Source organism: Saccostrea echinata, unplaced genomic scaffold (genome assembly GCF_033153115.1).
Source record: "Saccostrea echinata isolate AGI-Se365-2 ecotype Australia unplaced genomic scaffold, CSIRO_AGI_Sech_v1 ptg000029l, whole genome shotgun sequence".
Classification (NCBI taxonomy): Eukaryota; Metazoa; Mollusca; class Bivalvia; order Ostreida; family Ostreidae; genus Saccostrea; species Saccostrea echinata.
In genome coordinates, this window is record NW_026889778.1 from 8,462,420 (window position 1) to 8,479,395 (window position 16,976).

The following is a 16,976-nucleotide window of genomic DNA, read 5'->3' on the forward strand; positions in this document are numbered from 1 at the left end:
ATATAAGTTCACTTTGTTCTTGTGCAAGAACACAATCTGAATATTTTCATATATAAGTGTAAAATTACAAGTTTAACTTTGAAGAAATGTTTATAACATTGTTTCTTTCTTCATAGAGTCTTGCCCCTTTTCAATATATAAGGCAAAGGTTACAAGCAATGTTCCATTCGATGCTGACGAAATAAGTTTAAAAAAAAAAACAAAATTTCAATCTTTGTTTTGATTAATTGATGATATGTCCCTACCAGCTACTCAGTAAACACATGTGTATGAGCATGGCGAAGAGTCCGATCAAAGTCCACGCGTACAATATTCAAGAAGTTAATTGGCAAAGTTCAGTTAAGCGTGTTCTTCCTACATTTTTATCACATTTCAGATTGATTGAAAATGCCATCACTAGATCAGCGGTTTCATGACGTTGCTGTCAGAAGTGTTCTCCTCTCGGTGATGTCATCGTCATGCAAATGTTTGTTGTCGTCTGCTTTTTCAGCCTCGATTTGGTTTCCTTTGATGATGCACAAAGCGACACCAGACATAATGGCAACGATGAGCATTAGAGTGAATACTCCAAACAGGATGTTAAGCCTGTCCGAGTCCGGGGAATTCTGGGAGTCTTCTGTCGTCTGGTTTTCAGAATGCTCGCTGAAGGTCAAGCCAAGTCCAACAAGCAATAAAACTACTGTATATTGACAGTAACGCTCCATTATTTTGAAGATTTTCTTGTTTGTTGTTTCATAATGTTACTTCTTGTTATTTAAGATGACCTTATCTTGTTTCTGAAAAAAAAGAAATAATGCTTGATTTCTGTACAAGCTTTGAAAGCGCCATTAGTTGATTGTACTTCAATAAAATCGCTGAATGTCAAAAGCACTGATACTTCTATAACAAGAATCTACACACTCCTGTTTTGTTGTATTAATCAAGAAACGCTTGTACAAGACAGTATTTAAGTTAAACACATATAATGCAAGTCAAAATTCTGACTATTTATACTTCATTTCATCGACTGAATTGCAGGCTAAGTTTATATGTAGTAAGTTGTAGGACTATGGTGACGTTCTTACCTTGTCACGGTGTGTTCATTTATCAGTTAATAGTTTGGGAGGGTCACATCTGTGTTGTCATTGATAAGACTGCAATAAGACCTTGTATTAATATAATGTTCTTTTGTTTTCAGTTCTCTTGCCATATTGACTATATTTTGATTTTGTGATTGTGTGATAATGTACAGCTGTTAAGTAGCTATATCAAATAATTCAAGATTTTCAAAGTATCTATGTATAATTGAAAAGCAATCTTTGAAATACGATGTTTGGAAAATCAGAGTAATATGTAATAATGCTTAAAATGTACACTTGTATCCCCATTTCGTCTTATACGTGGAAGTGTTACCATTGTAGACAGAGGGAAAATAAATTACAGAAAATTAAATTCAGCCCCCTGTCCTATTTGATATACATAATGAGATTTGCATGTCACAGTAAAATATACAATCAGAACGAAAAATGGATCTTAAAGCTTCTGTGTTCATTGCTCAAGCATACTTTACCACTCTGCATTTACTGTAGTATTCAATAGACGTTAAAATAAAATGATTTCCTGATTGTCCCTCGTTTACGATCGTTTTCATTCTGTTCTGTCAGAATATTTGAAATCCTTGTATAACAGTGTTTGCTTGCTCTAGGAACGAACCCTGAAACCTCAACCCACCCATCTCCACCAAACGAAATTTGATTGGCAATCTTTTTTATACAAAAAATAATGCGTTATTTCCGAATTAAATGTATTGAATCTAAAATCACTTTGAAATCAGAATTGAACATTATTAAGATATGCGTTATATATTCCTTTGTCCTCTTTTATTCATTCTAGATACTTTTTGAACCTGTGTAACGGTACATAATGCCCTTAAATGTCTACATCGACCGTCACATATTAACGCCGGCTGAAAATACTAATACATAATAGAATTTTCATTATGTGCCTTCTGATGAAGTGAAATTCTTTAATTTGCTCCTGGTTGACTATTTGCTTAAATTCTTTGATCACAACAGGTTTTGGGAGGTCTATTGAAGGAAACTGTCCATTTTTAAGTCACTGATTTGATTGAGGGGACAACCCCCCGTTCAAAAAAAAAAAACCATCCAAAGTTAAATGTCAAATGTCTGTTTCAGGTTTTCGCCCTATTAATTTTAACCCCTGAATCTGTCGCTGTCGTAAATTATGCAATGAATAACAAATGTGATTTTCTTAATGAATATGTTCGAGTTTCTCTCTCTCTCTCTCTCTCTCTCTCTCTCTCTCTCTCTCTCTCTCATATTTATATAACCTCTGACTCGTTGAAACGCCACAAAAAGACCTTATATAGTTGAACTTCATTATCTTGGCAATCGATATCGAATACATGTACAATTGATATGTCGAAGTGATTTGGAAGTCCCAACACATTTTCATGAAGTATATGAACCTCAATATCTCCATCCTAGCTCAATTTCTTTGGACCCATATCAAAGTTTTATCATAGAAAATACCAAAATGATGAATTTATATATATATATATATATATATATATATATATATATATATATATATATATATATATATATATATATATATATATATATATATATATATATATATATATATATATATATATATCAGCTTTAAGTATCTATGATGTACGTGGAGTAAAGTAAAATTATCAATCATAATGAATGTTGTCAGTTAATAGGTATTGAAAGAAATGATTAATTTATGTGGAACAGATAAGTAATTGGCCCTGGCTTTTCCACACCCTTGCTCTGTTATGAATTTAGAATTTGACAAACTAATCTCCGCGTATTCATTTTAAGCATGAATCTTTTTTTCTGGTATTCAACATTATTTTAGATTTGATATCCCAATTATAATCATTATAATCTGCATCTGTTGTCGGTCATTTTTGTACATTTATGCACATAAGATATCAAGGCAAATCGTTATACAAGGTGAATTACTGAGCAGTGCGCGATTTGAATAAATAAACTATGAGATTATGGAAGATATGAGTTCGCACACGGTATCAATGTCCTGTAGCTACTTGACTTTGAATAATTGAAAAATATAAGGTATTAAACAAATTTCGATGATTTTTTTTAATGTGTACCTTGAGACGATAAAGCAGTGTATCCAGGATTTTGACCGTATGGATAATCATTTTGAGTCAGAAATTTTTTCAAAGCTCAAAAAAGAAGGGAAAAGGAAAAAATTACAAAAGAGGGGTCCATTTTTTCTAGATCACTACGTCAAATTAAACACACTGAAAACGTGGGATCGGGTAATGGACTGGGCTGCTTTAGAGGCCAGGCGGACGCTTTAGGACACTCTCGTGAGTTGCATGTAAAATTATACTGGCAGAAAGTACAAAACAAACAAGAATTTCTTGAATATCGTTTATTTAAATAATCAGAATGTCAGTGATCTTGTATACAAAGTAATTATGAAATATATGCATACATAATCATTGCCATGCTTGTTTATTAGTTATTAGGACTATAGGTTTCCTCTGAGTCTGTCCGTCCGTCTGTCCCTCTGTCTCTCTGTCAGTCTGTCCCACTTGGTTTTCCGCACTTTTTTTCTAAACGCTTGGAAATTTAGCTGATTTTTGGTATGTGAGTGTATCTTGATGAGTTACAGATCAAGTTAGCATTTCGTTCCGCTTCATTGATTTTTGACGGAATTACGGCATTTTCAATTTTTTAGGGTTTTCCGCAATTTTCTTCTAAACGCTTTCAGATATTGAGCTGATTTTTGGTATGAGACTTTTCCTTGATTAGTTATAGATCAAGTTTGCATTTCGTCCCGCTTCATTGATTTTTGACGGAATTATGGCATTCTCAATTCTTAACGGGACCCAGATTACACTTGCCGGAAGGGGACTAGTATTGCTAATGCAATACTCTCAGAATGCTTGTTAATTTATACATTGTAACACATTACATGACAATAAGGTCTAGTTCATCATGTATATAAGGCACCAATAAATAAACAGGGTGCCACATATATTTCTTGACTATTTGTGCATGATCAGGTTTAAATTAATGTTCAGACAATTAAGGTTTTTTTTTTTTTTTTGGTTATAAAATGTTGTTTAGCGCAATAAAAAATATAGTATATGGTATTAACTGAAACTTGGTCCTATACAAAAAATTATTGTGTTGAATTTGTACCTCTGAAAATTCATAATTACTATTAATACGATACAGAAATTTTACAAGAATATTCCTCAAAAATTATAACTTATATACAATGTTTACAAGTATATACTGCTTGCATTACTATTAAAATAAAATGTTTTACACTCAATGTTCTTTAAATAGAATTAATAATATATAATAATATATCATATATTTGCAAATGACATTTTTTGCAAAGGTAATACATGTTTATCTGTTGTATCGAATGCAATATGAAAATTAATATTTTTTCGGAATTTATGTATTTTATATAATGGTTACACTAAGATTTATCTAAAGCTTCTCTTTACTCGACTTTTGTCGTACTTCTAGATTTCCTCTTTTTTTTCTTTCTTTTTCTCTGACCTGCATCTGCACAGCCCATATCTGAGATATCTATAAAGTTGATATACATCACTTGCAACGAGAAAAGCAATGATAATTACGATGACGATAACTCCTAAAACACATCCGATTGCAACAGAACTCTTGCGCAAGTCTTTGGCCGAAGTCCTCCTGCGAATCGATCCAGACAATGAAGTTTTGTAAATGACTAGTTCCTTCTTTATTGCTTCTATTTTCATTTTAAGCAGAATGTCGTCGGCCACTATGAGGCGGTTCTTCATCGCGTTACAGGGACACAAGCATCCTAAGATTTGGAACACATGGTTAACTAATTACATACACACTATGCACATTGGTATATGTTATTTTCTATGCAGCTGATCTTGATATATTTTTATATGTCATTTTATTGTGTACTGGTAATTTATTCAATGTAATTGGTTTGCTTCCCTGTGCTAAATTACATCTTTCTTATAATTATTTGAATTACAGAACAAATATGTGGAAAATCCGAAAATGTGTTTTATATGACATTTTAGGTAAATTCTTTCCAAACAAAAAAAACTTCCAATCTTATTTGTCCCAGATAAAGTAATTTAGGCAGTGGCCCTCTAATTTAGCCAATTTATAGATTTGAAGATTATTTGAAAATTAACGAACAAAAGTGAACGTACAACTCTATAGTAATTTCGATTGGGAATATTACCCTCCCTTGAATATAAATTGTCCGTTATATTAATGAAGAACCTAGTAAAAGATTGAGTGTAAGTTTTGTATGCTGGCTTTGTTGAAGATGGCCATCATTTTCTCTTTACATGTGATGCATATACATGTAGAAATATTAGATCTAGGTTTTAAATTAATATGTTAATATAAACTTTACAACTGAAATCCTATATCCTACATATTGAATGTGCACAAAAAATATGTGCTGCTAAGTTTTTCTAAAATAAAGTATATTTAATTCAAAGAAAGATTTTGTATCCATAATGAGTAATTATGGACCTATCTCATATCTCACATAGTTTTATAATGCTTATATATAAATTGTGAACTCTAAATTGGTAAGAATTCTTTGGCATGTGCATACTATTACCTTTAGTAAAACAGTGCCAAATACGTCCAGTTAGCCGGATGTTTAACTTCAATTTATTCATATATCTGTACGACATTTCACTAAAAACTACTTACTTACTTATATTATTTTCACCTCGTTTTCAGGCCATCTGCTTTTCTGTAAGGTCGATATGTTTACTGATCGACTCCGTAAAAGGCCTATTTTTCTATACAATTTCAAATAGATAACCATTTACTGCAGAAGAAAATAATATTATTTTAGTCTAAAAATTAAACTCCGTTATAAAATAACTTACTAGCTCCCTGAATAGTGGTTTGGTTACTTTGTGTTTTCACTTGCGATGTTGTCAGATTCTCTTTTGCCTGTAGTGTGTCATATTTAGCTGCTGTAGTCGTTATCAAATATGCTGTAAATATAAAGTCGAATGTAACTGGGTTTTTTTCACACAAATTGTAAGGCCATTATTTTCACACTGAATTCTCTAATGATTTTTCCGTTTGCCTGATCATGAGAGGGAGCATACTACGGGAGGGACCGGCCGACAGGGGAAGCTTGTTCCTCCATGGCACCCTTCACCTCTAATGTTTTAAGAGGTCCACGTTTGTCCTGAACCCAGTTTGCAGTGTTCCAATAGATTTTTGACTTGATTACAGTTCGTTTTCTGCATATTAATAACGCGAACTTTTAATACGTAATCTATGTTTAATACTTTGAACAAATACACGAGAACCTTAAAGATAAATAAAACTTTTTTTTCTATATTATATAAAATATTAATAAAAAAAACTCCCTTACTGTTACATATATATGAAATGTAATGTTCACTTGTGCCCAACTTTCCAGATTTATATATTTTTTTCTTCATTGAACCAATCTTCTAAGTAATAGTTATATTTGATTCTGAAAAAAATCTTTTCCCTTTAGTCGACTTAAGGGTGTACAAAGCTTTCTTTGTATCTACATCATACCATATACAGATCAGGAATCTAAGTAGTTTTTTTTTCGATCCCTTTCGACCAGAATTTTAATTAATGTAAAAGTCAGGAAAGAGGCAAGTTTTGCTTTACAAGTTTGCATCATTAAAACTTTGAATCATATAATAAAATAATTGCTGCTGTTTTAGTTTTGAGTCAGTACGACGATTATGCAACCCTTTGAAGTACAATGTTCACCTAGCCCTTGGTGAATATTGTACTTCCCAAGTAGCTATTTCATCGCATTGACCTCTGGAAAACAAACTAATAGAAAATTATACCAATAAGCTTTTTTATCTAATTAAAATGTCAGATGAAGTTGACATTTACGATCATTTAAAGCAATAAAGATTTTTATGAATAACAGAATCATTTGGTTTCAAAAGTAAAACGTATTAAAGAAAAAAATATTCCTTTGAAAAAGATTTAATTTCAGAAGATGGACCCTCTAAATTAATTATTTCTACTGGCCTTCGACTAATATGAATTATGAGTTTGAAACTAACTTCATTTATGTGGATTTGCTATATTTGTCCTGTGAATTTTGAAGTGAAAAGGTGAGAATAACGACTAGTGATCAATGATTTTTTTTTTTAATTATTATATATAATATAATAATACAAATCTGTAAGCAGCATAAAACACAGACCCCTGGAAATTCCACAGATGGGACCAGGTGTCTAGGAGGAGTAAACATTTCTTGTCGATCTGACTCAACGCCCGTGAGTCATAAGTATTGTTCAGATATATGGACTATTTTGTGATCACATTTTGTATAAAAGCAATATTCTTACAAATGTTATAAAACATGTCAGTCAAAATACGACCCATTGACAGATTATATTTACAAACAAAGTCATTATAATGACTGTAGAATTTGCGAAAAGCTTACTTTAAACTTAGTTGTTGAAATCCTTGTAACATAACATCAACTTATAAGTCAGCTGCTTGCGTCGGTTTAAAATTGATCATACGCAAAATATGTACAACCATAGTACTTTTTAACAAAGTAATATTGTTGTTGACCAATCAAAAGATATGAAGATTCACGGGCTCCATATTAATTGAAGATATAATTGTCTTTGATATTAAAAAGTCTACTTTTTAACCTGTCATGAGGAATGTTTGTTTTAAATTTAGAAAACATGTACCTTTTGACTTACTGATCCAGAAAAAAATTGGTGTCTCTAAATTTTGTTAAAGTTCTTTGGAGAGTTAAAGAATCTAAATCTGATTTAAATACTTCTAGAATATATCATAGCCCATTTCCTGTGGAGGTCCTCCTTTATAGCAGTTGATACTGAGTATTTTGTGAGGAATAAAGAAAGGAACACAGGAGAGCATTTGCTGGATCCGGCAATACATCTATGTTTGTAAGGATTTTTTATGAACCTTGGGATTCTAGTATACATGTAGGTAGGGTAAATCGACTTCACCTAGGAGCCTGGAATGTTACTAGTTTTAGACGCTGAAATGCGATTTTTGAACATTTCATCTTTAAAAGTGAACAGTGGTTATAGGATGGGTCACATACCGCAGATTTAAAACAAGGGTCTTCTAAAATACCATAATAATAATGAGCCTTACAAAGATAATATTGTCTGCTGGAAACAGAACACACTGTTTATGTAGTCTCTCTTATTCTATTTAGTGAAAACAGGATAGATGGTTCTCATATTGCCTTTAACTTTCTAGCGCGATTATAGAATATATATTTGTCGAAACACTTTATTCTTTCTGAAAAAGTGCTCATTAGTCTTCTCCCAAATATTTGGCCCAACGTCTGACATAATCTCAACAAATTTCATAATAGAAATGATGTTCTGTCGCCAAAAATTGAAATTTAACAAAATAAACGTACAATTAATCTTTCTTGAACATATTGGATAAAATTTCGCGGAACAAAGCGCATCTCTCAATCCCCACTCAGATGTCACCGCCACGCAGTCTGTATCAGGAAATTCTCTCTTACCAATTCCCCAATCATTAATCCAAGATGTTTCATTTAACATGTTTATAAAATGTCCTTCTGAATATTGGTCATGAATTCCAATCCAAAAAGGTGTAAAATGATGAAAGTTTCTGCAAAAAGAGAAATTCTTACATATATAGTTTCCATCTTTTTTTTCGATCAAATACATAGGAGATCCTCTGCAGACATTTAAATGAAAATAAATTACTTTTGGACTATATCCAGAGTGACGTTATCTGGAATTTCAGTGAGTATCCTGTCCTGTTTCTGACATTCTCTGTGTGATTCCGTAAAGTTGGCGACCATGATAATAAGAGGCCAATAACATCTACTACCTATAGTAATACTCAGGTGCATCGCACAAGTATCTGTAAAAATTATATTTTAAGTACAATGATAAAAAAGTAATGTTTGTATTGTACGAATTAATACCAAGGAATACGAATATGTGTTTCACGCTTTTTACACATGTTTTTTTTTTCCTTTTTTTTTTTTCTTTTTTTTCTTTTTTTTTTTTTTTGGTATTTATTTCTGTAATAAAGCATGAGAAAAATTCTGCTGAACTCTATTTATTGCCGAATTCAATTTATTTTTTCAAAATGCAATTATTGAAGAAGAATGTTCAAATATTTTGTCCCAGACTGTGACCCATATTTTCTCCGTTGCTTTTCCATTTTTCCCAGGGTCCTAAGAATTTCTTTCCTTCTTCTTTTTAATAAGAATATTGTTTATATCTTTACAATCTTTTGTGGCTTTGAAAAAAAACATAAAGAATTAGAGGTATATAGAACCTTTCCTTTGCTACTTAAAATATGTTCTATTCCATTCTTCTAACAGTGTTTCTTTAGTTTATTCTACAAAACTTGTCTTGACATACACATTTGTGAGGTACTCAAGGCTTCCAAAATTTCCATTTTCATCAAACAGATCATAAACAAAAATAACATCAACCTTATCGCAGAGATTAGTTTAGTTTAAAATATATTTATTCATTACAAAAGAAATGAATTGAACAGCAAGCATAATGCCTATTATCGTTCTCTCATTCATGGCACCTGATCCCACCTCTGATGATTAAGAGATCCACGTTTGCTCTGCTCCAAAATTTTTATTGTTAAGTTGACTTTTGAGCTTGAATACTGTTCGTAATCTCCATACAGTTCATCATAAATGAAACACAACTTTTTAAGTGGCCGATAACAGACTAGTAAAAATATAAAATAATTTTACATAATTAAGTAAAATACTTATATATTAATGGGTAAAATAAACTTACCTGTTGTTTCTCCTCTGACATAAATAACGACTATAAAAATGAATGCATAACTAATAATTTTGCGGTAAAGCATAGTTAGGATGAACGACAGCTATAAACTCTGTCTCCCTTTCACTAATAACAGAGAATTCAACGGAGATTTCAAGGATAAAGTCAAATGATTTTCATATGTCTTTTTAATTGCCAAGTAACATAGAGCAATTAAAATGCATATATTTCAGTGCTTTCAATTCGACGTGGAATAAAAATTATCATTAACGTATTGGATTGAGAAATCTAAGATTGAGAAAGCTAAGAGCATTAATTTTTTAAATTGCTCACAAGGTAGAAGAAAAATGAAATTGGAAGAAGAAAAGAGCCAGTGGCTTATTCTCCTCCGTCAATAAAGACTAAAGCAATAGTGCAATAGCCACTGGTTTTTTAATCTTCATTTTGGACGTGAAAAGATAATTATTTTCCCCCTTTAAATAACTTTTTCAAGGTTTTTTCTTTAACTTTTAAGTGTGTTACTACTTAATGACCTGACTAAAGATCAGGAAGTGAAATGAAAATTTTGTACCCTGTCATATTTTCCTTCTAATTTTCCAGGGATTGAGAATGCAATTATATATAAGTTATGTAAATTCTATCGTGTGGTATTAAGGCACTATGTTGACTACCTTTCAAAGGAAATTTTATTAAATTCAGTGATAATTTATATTTTCTCTTTGCTAGTTAATCGACAACAAAAACTTTTGTCGAGTGAGAGAAATAAATAGACATTTTGTTTGTTTGTTTGTTTAACGTCACTTCAAGAATTGTTCACTCATATTGAGATGCCAAATGTGCCTTTGGATGGCTGCCAATTTGAGACCTATGCTCTGCACTTTACTAAGCAGTGATCATGAGGGATCTTTTTCGTGCCAGCACCTACTGCGAGACGGGACCTCGGTTTTTACGGTTTCATACGAAAGACCGGTCCTCACGTCCCGCATATAGAAGTGAATTTACGTGTGCATATTCCTTAGTTTGCAAATTGTTTAGTATTGAGTTCCTGAAAATAACGAAACTCATTTCCTTTATTCACTTATCAATGTCATAAATCTATTAGCAGCTTGTAATAGGTACAGTAGTAGCTAATACTGGCTAAAAATTAACAAGAATTACGTTCTTGGTATATAGAGTTCAATATATGTAGTTTAATATGAATGCAATAGAATGGAGATTACTTATAACCTATAAGTTGGAACTGTTCATAAGAATATGCCAAAAGTACTTTATTTTTCTATAGTTATCCTTTGTAGCTTTAAAGAAAAAATGTCATTTGCTCATATTTTTTTTTATAATTTGTTTTCCTTTTTTATTGATGGTAAATTAGGTTACAAGTAATTCTTTTTCACTTTACAGCGCTCTATTTTTCTACATGATATATTTTAATGTAAAAAGACGTACAACCACTACTCATTTCCTCCAAATGCTTCGATCATGCGCGACTTCAGCTACTAACAGTGAAAGTGAAACATGCATTCCTATCCAGATGAAAACATGAGCATTTTGAGTGATACGAGAGTCGTTCAATAAATAATGCAACAGGTCATCTAAAAGTAAGAAATGTACGCAATGCATACTCTAAACATTTTTAATTCCTCAAAGCATTCCCTGTTATCTTTTTACACATGTTTTAAGTCTTTGTACCAATGACCAGAAAACCTCAGCATACCCATATTTAGGGATGCCCCAAAGACACTGATGAATATCACTTCCCATGACATGTCTAATTTTAACAATCTTCCTTTCATTGTTTTCTTGCGTTTTTGGAATAAAAAGAACTCACAATGGCTGAGATCTAGCGAATATGGGGAATGGCAAAGCTCTGTAAACTTTCTTTTCTTCAGAATTTCATTTATTTCTCTGTGCTTATTTGCAGCAGCGTTGCCAGGTGCAAGAAAATTACCCTTGGGGTGGTATTTGGACGTCCTTTGCAGGAAATGTGTTTACCTTTCCTCTGTGCAATTTGAACATAAAAGTTACCATTGATGGTCCTTCCTTTGGGTGTATGTACATGTTTTACTGGACTGTTGAAAAAAATGAAAAATAACAAAACATGCTTGGAGCCCTTGTCTCTCTTTACAATGAGAAGAACGAAAGCTTTATCTTTGATTCTACATTTATTACTGATCTTCCTTTTTGGCTATAAAAAGTGCACCCATGTATCGTCATCCATCACGCAAATTTAACAAATCTTCTATTTTGTTAAATATTTGTTTTTTAAATAGACCTTTGGCACATTTAGTGCGTGTTTTCTCTTAGGCAATTTTAAGAAAATAAGGGATAGAAATATTATCATATTCATTTCCGTTGTCAGAATGTTGTTATGATGAAATTTTTAGTGTCTTAGCAATGTCTTTCAATGTAAATCTGACATTTTCAGATATCATGTTGCACGTAGCATCGATGATTTTTGTGTTCCTACAAATTTCAACCGACCAGTTTGACTTTTATATTTTACCTCTCCTTTTTTACTTTTAAAATTCTGAATCACTCCGAAAACTATACAGCGTTAAAGACTATTCTTTCCACATATAAAAATCATATCTTTAATATGAGGCGATTTTTGTAAAGAAGCACAGTTTTCACATACGCTCTCATTTTCATCTTCCTGGCAGAGATCATTTTAAACAGTTTTTAGCTCAGTGTGGTGACCATGCTTACTTTAAAAGTGAATTTCTTTGCGAGAACAATAGGAAAAATCATGGGGTTTTCTGTGAGTAGGAGCTCTTAAATTGAACGTTTCAACTGTGATAAAATAAAATTAAATAGATCTACTGTTTGTTGCATTATTTATTGAACGACCCTCGTATACGTTAACCCATCAGGTGTCGCCAGCACGCAGTCAGCATTCCGAGATTTCGTCTAATGATTGTCCCAATCCTTAATCCAAATCGGTTTTTAAATATGGAAATTTTCTGTGAAGAAAATCATAATCAATATTATTATATCTTTCAATTTGAATATATCAGCCATCATTTTCAGTCACACAGAAACAAAATAATTTACTTTTTATGGCTTTCATTGTGATTTTGTCTGGAATATCTGCAAGGATCCCTTTCTCTCTTTGGCAATATATCTTTGTGTGATATAATTGGCCAATGGCATTGGCTATTGATCATCGTACGCCATTCCTGGAAGCAACCATACGTCAGTTATTAAGTTTAAGAAAATGTCTTTTTACTTTCTAAACTTGAAACGTTGATATATATTTTTTTTTCCTAATCTGTTGTTTAATTCTGAAATAAAGGTATAAGGGGGTAAGTCCTTTGGTTCTGTAGTTATTAAGATCCCCAATTTTGTCAAAATCGAAAAAAAGTAAAACTAGATGCTGTCGTAAGACGGTACATGTATATAATACCCGTATGTAATTGGACGCCTAAAATGCACCTTAGCTCCTTGATAAGTATTTGGGTAGAAAAAAAGCCACAAAAATTATTGAAGCTTGAAAACATATTTTTTTAACCCCCTTTTAGTCCCAAGAATGAAAATTCCAAAATCTTATTGCATATCTGCAGGCTATCCCCCATTAACCTGCAAAAGATTAGATGGCTAATGCTTAAAAAGCAAGAGTGCTTCTTGAATTCAGGTTTTTGTAAAATGAAAAAAGCCGTTATTCAACCCAAATTTGGCCCCCAGTGTGAAAATTAAAATGCTTATTTTATATATATATATATATATATATATATATATATATATATATATATATATATATATATATATATATATATATATATATATATATATATATATATATATATATATATATATTAGGGATGGCAATTTGTAATCGGTTAACCGGTTACACAGTCGGAACGATGATAATCGGTTAGAAAATCTGTAATCGGTTAGTCGGAAAAAAAAATTAAAATAGGTGTAAATGTCCTTAAAACACGATTTACAATGTTAAAAAAACCCTGAATATTGATAAGTTATAACGTTTCCAAATTTAATTCGGCTGATTAAGAGGTAAATAATTTAATTAAGACGCTCAAGACTGAATTTGTTGGGGGTAATTGGTCACTTCGCAAAGTGTTTTAAAATTACTGTTTAAATACCATGTTGTTAGCCAGCCTGTCTTAATTATGATATTGATTAAATCTTTTTTGAGTTCTGTTAAATGATTGCAATGTGTATCTTACCCCGTCTAACCTTCGCAGTTATCTATCAACAAACATTGTAAATTTTTTCAGACCCAGTTTCTGCTTATGGTGACAATGCACAATTACCTTGTGTTGTAACAATATCAATTTCTGTGATATCTAAGAGATGTTTCATGGTTGCCTTATTTTTTCTTGCCGTTCGAAATTGAAATAAAATATAATATATAGCGTACTAATCAAGCATTAACGCCTTTTTCTGTTTTCTTGTGTATATAACTAGAGTTTACTTGAACAAATAAAATATAAGGAAAATGTATATTTTGATACGATTAACTGGTTAATCGGTCGGAACGTCCTTCGGTTAACCGATTGGCAATTCTGTATTCTATTGCCATCCCTAATATTTATATTATTTGAGACAAGATCGTTCTTTAGGTCTCAACATTTTTAGATCTCTTGAACTTGGAGTTCGACTTGCATTTGAGAAACTTTAACATTCGCCTTGAGTTGCTATACAGGGCGTCAGTGTTTTACAAATACATCTTGTTATGTACAGATTTTTTATTACATTGTACAACAAAATAACATTTTCAATCCACATATCGATTTGTAAATTATGATAATTATATAAACTGTTTATTAACATTGCTATTGATTTGTTGCTTAAACTAGGTTCACACTAAAAGGACATTCTTAAGAGCCCTCTACACACTGCACACTAAAGAGTTCTGATTTTGTGGTATTTTTATGCAGAAAGAGTGATCTGCCCTTTGATCAAGAAGAAAATAAACTGTAATGTACAGTTTATTACTTAATTTTTTATCAAATCAAGCATTCATTACACTTCAATAGGCCAAGAGGAATAGATAGAACATTTCATTTGCAGGTATTTTGTCCACTTAAGTAAACAACAGTGATTTCTGTTCATCAGTACTTCATTGTCTTTGAACATTTTTCCTGGGGGTAAATACAAGGCACCCTATGTTGAAAATGTGATAGATAAGCTCAATGCTTACACCTTTACATACCATAATTTTTTTCACTGTCCAAAAAATATTTTCCTCTAGTGTATAGAGGGTCCTCAATATCGATAAAAAATACCTGCCATAAATATGAGGATATCAAACAGTTATCATGCTCAAAAGTCCAAAATACAAATTATGAGCAGAGTAAACATAGACCTAAAAAATCAGAGGTGGAATCATGTCCTGTGGAGGAATAAACATTTCCTAGCTGTAGACCGGTCATACCCGCCGTGTGCTCTTTATTTTGATTGATGTAAACGTAGAAATCCATAATGAATTCAGAATGAAAATAATCGCATAAAAATTTTTACAAGAAAGGTGTCAGTCACTCAACATTCGACCCAAGGACAGATTGTATTTGAAAAATGTTAACTTTAAACTAGATTGTTGGCACCACTGTTTCATCAGCTTGTCTGTCAGTAGTCTGCCTCGTGTTAAAAGTTGTTAATACAAAGAATATGCTATTGCATCTATCATGATTTTGTCACAGTTCTTCAGCTTTGACTAGATCTCATTGAGGCTACAACCATAAGGAAACACTAAAACGTCACTCCTGTACAAAGGTTGCGAAGAGTCAAATTAAAAACACATACAACTTATTTCGGTAATAATTGCCGTTCAGAGCTCGTACAACCTTCAGAACGAGGTTACTTGCATCAGTATCATCTGTTCAAAGTTCAACATCGTCTTCGCGAACATCTTTAAATTAACGTTTCAAGTTGAAATGTGACGTCCCGAAATCAACTGTTTTCAAGATGATGTTGTGAGAACTGTTCTCTCGGTGATGTCATCTTCATGCAAATGTTCGTTGTCGTCTGTCTTCTCAGCATCGATTTGGTTTCCTTTGATGATGCAAACAGCGACACCTGACATGATGGCAATGATAAGCATTAGAGTGAATACTCCAAACAGGATGTTAAGTCTGTTTGAGTCCGGGGAATTTGGGGAGTCTTCTGTCGTCTGGTTTTCAGAATGATCTTTGAAGCTAAAGCAAAGTCCAATAATCCACGATACTACCGAGATTTGACAGCAGCGCTCCATTCTTCCATATACTAGTTAATTCATAAAAACACATCAAAAGATTATCTGTAAATTCTGAAAGTAAAGAAATCTTTTGATTTCTACATTAAATGATAAGTTGGCATAAATTAATTTCACTTCGACCGGATTACCGAATGTCATAAGCACTGATATATACTTATACAAAAATAATATAATTTTTTCTTGCATTCGCCAAGATAAACCCCAACAAGACAGTATAAGTTTAGGTCACATATTCTGTAAAATATTCTTATTGATTGAATTATCTGATCAGAGGCGTTGTTTGTAGTACGCTGTCGTTCTAGAGACAGATCTTACCTTGTCACGGTCTGCTCATTTATCAGTTAATAGTTTGGGAGGGTCGCATCTGTGTTGTCTTTGATAAGACTGCAATAAGAACAGTTTTCTTTGTTTTCAGTTTTCTAAATATATTGATTTTAATTTGATCTTGAGATTTGTGTAGAAAAAGTACAAATGTTCATATTAGGCAAAAATATAAAATATGAATACATGTATATAAAATATTTTTAAAATAGAATCTTTGTATAAATGTGAAAATAATTTTACGAATTACGATCGATGTTTGGAACATCAACATAATAATTTATAACATTGTAAACCAAAATATTTGTTATATGAAAATCTAAGTCAGTATAGTTTGGTTTTGGTTGTTTGAAGTTTATGATTTTGTAGAAATTGCTATTATTAAAGGTCCCAGGTAGTGCACACGGGCCAGGGTCAAAATGTTATAAACTCTGAAATAAAGTTTTCCAATGAAAACGAAAAAAAAGAAACCAAAATTTGAAAGAAATTTAGATATGACTCAAATAAAGCGATTTTACTGCAGTATCTGATATCTTTATAGTATCGCTTATTGGACAGATAGTAAATCTATAAAAAAAAAAAAAAAAAAAAAAAAAA